The sequence below is a fragment of the Microtus ochrogaster genome, chromosome 8 (genome assembly GCF_000317375.1).
Source record: "Microtus ochrogaster isolate Prairie Vole_2 chromosome 8, MicOch1.0, whole genome shotgun sequence".
NCBI classification, from domain to species: Eukaryota; Metazoa; Chordata; class Mammalia; order Rodentia; family Cricetidae; genus Microtus; species Microtus ochrogaster.
Genome location: NC_022015.1, coordinates 19906888 through 19912829, shown reverse-complemented (window position 1 = coordinate 19912829; position 5942 = coordinate 19906888). Strand labels below are relative to the sequence as shown.

At 43.9% G+C, this 5942-nt stretch overlaps 1 protein-coding gene across 1 annotated transcript in view; it reads right to left on the bottom strand.

Moving 5' to 3' along the window:
* The window catches only part of C8H16orf54 (chromosome 8 C16orf54 homolog), a 3037-nt gene extending 2374 nt beyond the window's left edge, over nt 1-663 (bottom strand). Inside the window, exon 1 of the mRNA XM_026781579.1 lies at nt 626-663. The gene's annotated coding sequence lies outside the window, so the exon portion shown is untranslated. The remainder of the gene's footprint in view (nt 1-625) is intronic.
* Nucleotides 664-5942: the final 5279 nt, after the last annotated feature.

Below are 5942 nucleotides of genomic sequence, written 5' to 3'. Positions count from 1 at the left end.
GTGTGTGTGTGTGTGTGTGTGTGTGTGTGTGTGAGAGAGAGAGAGAGAGAGAGAGAGAGAGAGAGAGAGAGAGAGAGAGAGAGCGCTGGATCTGTTTGCCCATCTCCCCAGCGTGGCCACATTGGAATAAATTTCCCTTTCCAGCTTCCATCAATTCTGCTCTTTTAATTGGTTTATTGAGGGTGGGTGGCAAGGCTAGAGAGAAGCAAAGGCGGCCCAGAGAGGACAGGAATGAGCCAGGGGAGGCTGGAGAACAGGCCAGCTGAGGCTCCCCTGCACAGGTCTTGCTTCCCCTCCCAGGCCCCGCGGTCGCAGATCAAGGTCTAGGCTCGGAGGTCTTGCTTTAGCCTCGAGAAGTGGGGAGACGGAAATGAGAGAAACCCCCTCGCTGGCCTGCTCCCGCCTATGCGTACCCTCTCTTCCAGCCGCTTTCCCACTTTCCTCGGAGCTGACCCAGCTGTTGGACCTGCGGTGCTTTCGGCTGTACCAGGTCCGTGGGCTGAGCACCTAACCAACTTGTCCAGCTCTGCCCAGTCACTGGCCTGTCTGCCTCCCTCGTTGGTGGTCACCCACGTCTCTGCCATAAGCCCCCCACTGGCACTTTCTTCTGAACCCCTCACCTCACCTTTCACCTTGAGTCAATCTTGGATTTCTCTGTCTTCAGAGCTGTTCGTCCCAGTGCATGCCGGGAGGGTGTGTGTGACTATCTGAAAGTCCCTGGAGGCGGAAGGGAGGCTACCACCTGTTGCTGGGTGACTGTGCCCCAACTCTTCCTGCCCCCAAAGAGTGTTTCCAAGGCAACCTGGGGATGTGGTCAGCGTGGTGAAGAAGCACTTCCTGAGTTAGGTGGGGTCAAAATGAGAAGCAGCTCTGCTGAAGTCAGTCTCACCCTAGAGCCGAGCTCAGACCCCACCCAGCACAGTCTCCCAGAGGTGGGGAAGACTAGACACTGGCTCGGCTGCCCCCAGAGCACTGCGGTGCAGCCTCCTGCCTGCTCCTTGGAGGGTGCACAGTCCCTGTCCCCAGCAGGGCCTTCTGCAAGCCTGTCCTGCCTTGGAGCCTCTGCACCGCTCTCGCTTCATCCAGCTGCCTCCACACTTCTTGTTTTGTTTTGAGACAGGGACTCAAGAGGTAACCCAGGTTGACCTTGAATCCTCCTGCTTTAGCCTTCTGAGTGCTGGGATTTCAGTCCTGAGCCACCTGAGTTTTCCAGTGAGCACAAAAGATCCTCTCTGCTTCTCCAACCTGAGATTACAGGAACACACTTCTGTGCCCAGTCTTTTGAACTCAGGTCTGCCTGTTTGCCAAGCACACTTTTCGACTGAGCCGTCTCCCACGCTTTTCCCCTCTTTTTTTCTGCAGGGGAGGAGGGTGTTTGTTTATGGACAGTGCTCAGGCTAGACAAGCCAGTCACCGCCGCTCTACAGTATTTCATTTTTTTTTTTTTTTTGGTTTTTTGAGACAGGGTTTCTCTGTGGTTTTGGAGCCTGTCCTGGAACTAGCTCTTGTAGACCAGGCTGGTCTCTACAGTATTTCAAAGTCAGTCTCCCTATGTATTGTTTCCAGCTTGACATGCTCTGTGGAGACTATGCTGGCCTCAAAATGGTGACAGTCTTCAGCTGCCTCCCTGGGGTTCGGCTTACAGGGTTATGTCACTACACCTACTGCCCTGTTACCAACTCTTTTAATTTTTACTACATTAAAAAGTTATTTATTAAGTCAGGCAGAGGTGGCACACCTTTAATCCCAGCACTCAGGAAGCACAGGCAACCAGATCTCTGAGTTCGAGACCAGCCTCATCTACAGAGTGAATTCTAGGACAGCCAGGGCTACGTAGAAAAACCCTGTCTTGAAAAACCAAAAAGAGAGAGAAGTTAATTACATGTGTATGTGTATATGTATATGTGTATACATATATGTATGTGTATATGTATAGGTTTGTGTACATGTATGTGTATATGTATATGTGTATACATATATGTATGTGTATATGTATAGGTGTGTGTGTATATGTATGAGGATGCACATATGCCACCATGTGCACTTGGGGGTCAGAGGACGATTTGGAAAAGCCAGTTCTTGTCTTCTACCGTATAGATCCCAGAATAGAACTCAGGTTCCTGGGGCAGCAGGCACCCTTACTTTCTTGGCTTCCTAGCACAACTCAATAGGTGGTTGTTTTTGGTTTGTTTGTTTTGTTTTTTACCTTTATTTATTTTTTCAAAATCACATTTTTTAAAATATTTATTTATTAAGTATACAATATTCTGTCTGCATATATGCCTGCAGGCCAGAAAAGGGCATCAGATCTCATTACAGATGGTTGTGAGCCACCATGTGGTTGCTGGGAATTGAACTCAGGACCTTTGGAAGAGCAGGCAATACTCTTAACCACTGAGCCATCTCGCCAGCCCCCATTTGTTTAACATGAAAGACTACAAAGCCACACTGACATGTAGGGGCACACGTTTCCACACAGGACCTGGTGTACAGAGACATGGCTCCCAGTGACTGCCTGTGGATTGAGTCATCAGTACCATGTGTGGAGCCGTGCCGTGGGTTTAAGGCTTGGATTGTATGGCCAGAGAAGGCTGTCCAGACCAAGAAAACCTTTCCACAAATACAGTTAAAAAGGGGGTACAGACCGTCACAAAAAAAAAATGAATATTTAAAAAATACGAAAGCCTTTAAAGAAAGAATAAAATAATGTAAAAGGAATAAGCCGTATAAGAGTGGAGCCACTTAGAATACCTGGATCCCGCATGGTGCTTTGCTGACTTCGAATTTTTAAAATGTTAATAAATAAAAAAAGAATAGCCCCCGAGAGATATTAAATTATGGAAACTGCTAAATTAAACCAGCCTATATATTTTAAGAACGTCTTAACTTCAGAATGGAAGTCAGAAAATGTGTTCATTGGGGGAGGGGTTGTGCTTTGTTTCCATAGGAAACGAAAAGCTACGGATTCCTTCAAAACTAATGAAGCTCAGGTATGATTGGGGGAGAGGATCTCTTGAAAATCTTGGCTACAGACATAGCAGAAAAAAAGCCAAGAAAGACTACAGGACAGAAGACAAATATCCTGAGTCCTCGCTATGGGAACAGCTGAGACTGGAGGAAACATGAAAATCTTGTTGGCTACACAGTCCTCATGACTTATATTACGTGCCTTCCTTTCATTTGGCATGGATGAAGGTTTGCTTATACATTCCAAACAGACTTATAAAGCTAACAAATGTCTTTTACCTGCTCAAACATAGAACAGTTATCTTCAGCTGCCTTGTTCACACCACGGTCCATACTTATGCTAATACAGATATATATGTTACCTTTAAAAGTTTGTGTGCTTTCAGAAAAAAAAAAGACTAAGACCAGACACCAATAAAGATACATAGCCCAGGTGATCAAGCCTCTCAGAACGCCTCTGTTGCAGTTTCCTCAAAATTCTACATCAGGAACAACTTCAAAGCTGCTAGCTGAGATGATTCAGCCTCATAGGCTCCTTTAGCCAGAATTTAGATAAGCCCTGCACTTTCCCATCACGCAGAGACAGGACAACACATGATACAGTTAGCTCTCTCAGGACTTGACCATTATCTCAACTTTCTCAGGGTCCCCTAGCAATGCTGTTGCCCCCAAACAGCAGAAAGCAGCCTAGAGAAAATAATACCACATTCCCAGAAAGTGGAGTGGGTGGGTTTTGGCTTGGTGGGATATGGATATTTATCATTGTTTGAGGGGGTTGGTTGCAAATTGTTACTGGTCATGGCAAGGGAGGAAACTAAGCAATGGAGGTTAGATCCAAGGATCTCTTTCTGAAAAGAAAGAAAGGAGGACATAGTAATGACAGGGCAAAAGGGTAGATTACTGAGTCCACTTTAAACTAAAAAGCAACCATTAATCTCAAATATTTTACAATTGTATAAATTTTTGCATATTGATACAAAGTTAAGGTTATTCTTTTTTTTCTTTTTAAATATTTATTTATTTATTATGTATACAATATTATGTCTGGTTGGCAGGCCATAAGAGGGCACCAGACCCCATTACAGATGGTTGTGAGCCACCATGTGGTTGCTGGGAATTGAACTCAGGACCTTTGGAAGAGCAGGCAGTGCTCTTAACCACTGAGCCATCTCTCCAGCCCCCAAGGTTATTCTTGTTAGAAAATACTCCATATGTTTCCACACTTGTTTTTTTTTTAAATATTTATTTATTATGTATACAATATTCTGTCTGTGTATATGCTTGAAGGCCAGAAGAGGGCACCAGACCTCATTACAGATGGTTGTGAGCCACCATGTGGTTGCTGGGAATTGAACTCAGGACCTTTGGAAGAGCAGGCAGGGCTCTTAACCACTGAGCCATCTCTCCAGCCCCTCTACACTTGTTTAAAATATTTTTGTATATTGATACAAATTTAAAGTTACTTTTGTTATATTGTATATATGTTTCTACTCTTGTTTAAGATATTTTTGTGCCTTGATGTAAATTTAATGTTATTTTGGTTGTACTTTATATATGTTTCTATTCTTTTTTAAGGTATTTTACCTATGCAGCTCATGTAAAAATAATGTAAGGTGTTAGTCCTTGACAGCTGTTTAGGATAATAAAGAGCTATAGGTTAATGATTAGTCATCTGTAATTATCAAATGTAAAATCATGTTAGTTAAGTTTTCAAGGTCATTCAGAGATATATTTTACATTGATAGGTGATCTACAAACATATCAGAGATCTACAGAATATGGCATTTAAAATGTGTTAATAGCATAAGGCTTTTCTTGACAATGAGACATGTTTGTTCCTGGCAGCACCAATTTACTTTGAAAAAGGATACTGGGCATAGAGGCTGGATCACCCTAGAGAACCCAGACAACAAAGAGAAATAAATGGATCTGCTTAGGAAGGAGAAAAAGACAAGATCTCCTGAGTAAGTAGGAAGTGTGGGAGCAGTGGGGGGAGGGTGGAAAGGGAATGAGGACAAACGTATAGTTCAATTAAAAACAATAAAGTATAAAATAAAAAAGAATTTAAAAAGTGAAAAACAATTCCTGTAGGGTGAGAATATTAAAACAAATGACAAGATCCGAACAAATAAGCAAATAAACCCTGAAATTTTAGTTATTTTTTTCTGGGTCTTTGTAGCTCCAGCTGGCCTCCAGCTCACTGTGTAGTTTGAACCTCTGATCCTCCTGCTTCTGTCTCCAAAGTCTCTGATCCTCCTGCCTCCATCTCCTAAGTGTGCACCACACCTTGTTCACATGGTGCTGAGACTTGAACCCAAGGCTTGGTACGTGCTAGGAAAGCTGAGTACTCAATTAGCTGAGCTACATCCCAATTCCCTTTTAATTATTGCTTCATCATAAATAGAGGCGAACTTCTTAGAGTAATGCTAAATACTGGGAAGACCAGACATGACTTCCCTGTTGTTAAAGGCATCAAACTGTCTGTTTTGATTCTTGTTTTCTATTGCTTAAGTTAGAAAGATTAGCAGTTGTTACCATTCTTAAAAAAGAAACCATTATTATATGATCCAAAGGTTCCGTGTATACATACATACGTACACACATACATACATACGTACACATACATACGTACAAGTACACACACACACACACACACACACACACACACACACACAAGAACCCGAACTAGTGGATGTTATTGTTGAGGCAGGATCTTGGTAGATAGCCCAGGCTAGCCTTAAATTCATGATCCTCTTGTCTCAGCCTCTTGAGTGATGGGATTCTAGGTGTGTGCCACCGTGCCCAGCTGTCCCTCTCTCCTTCACAGGTGAGTGCCACCATGCCCAGCTGTCCCTCTCTCCTTCACAGGTGTGTGCCATCGTGCCCAGCTGTCCTCTCTCCTTCACAGGTGTGTGCCACTGTGCCCAGCTGGCCTTTTCTCCTTCACAGGTGTGTGCCACCGTGCCCAGCTGTCC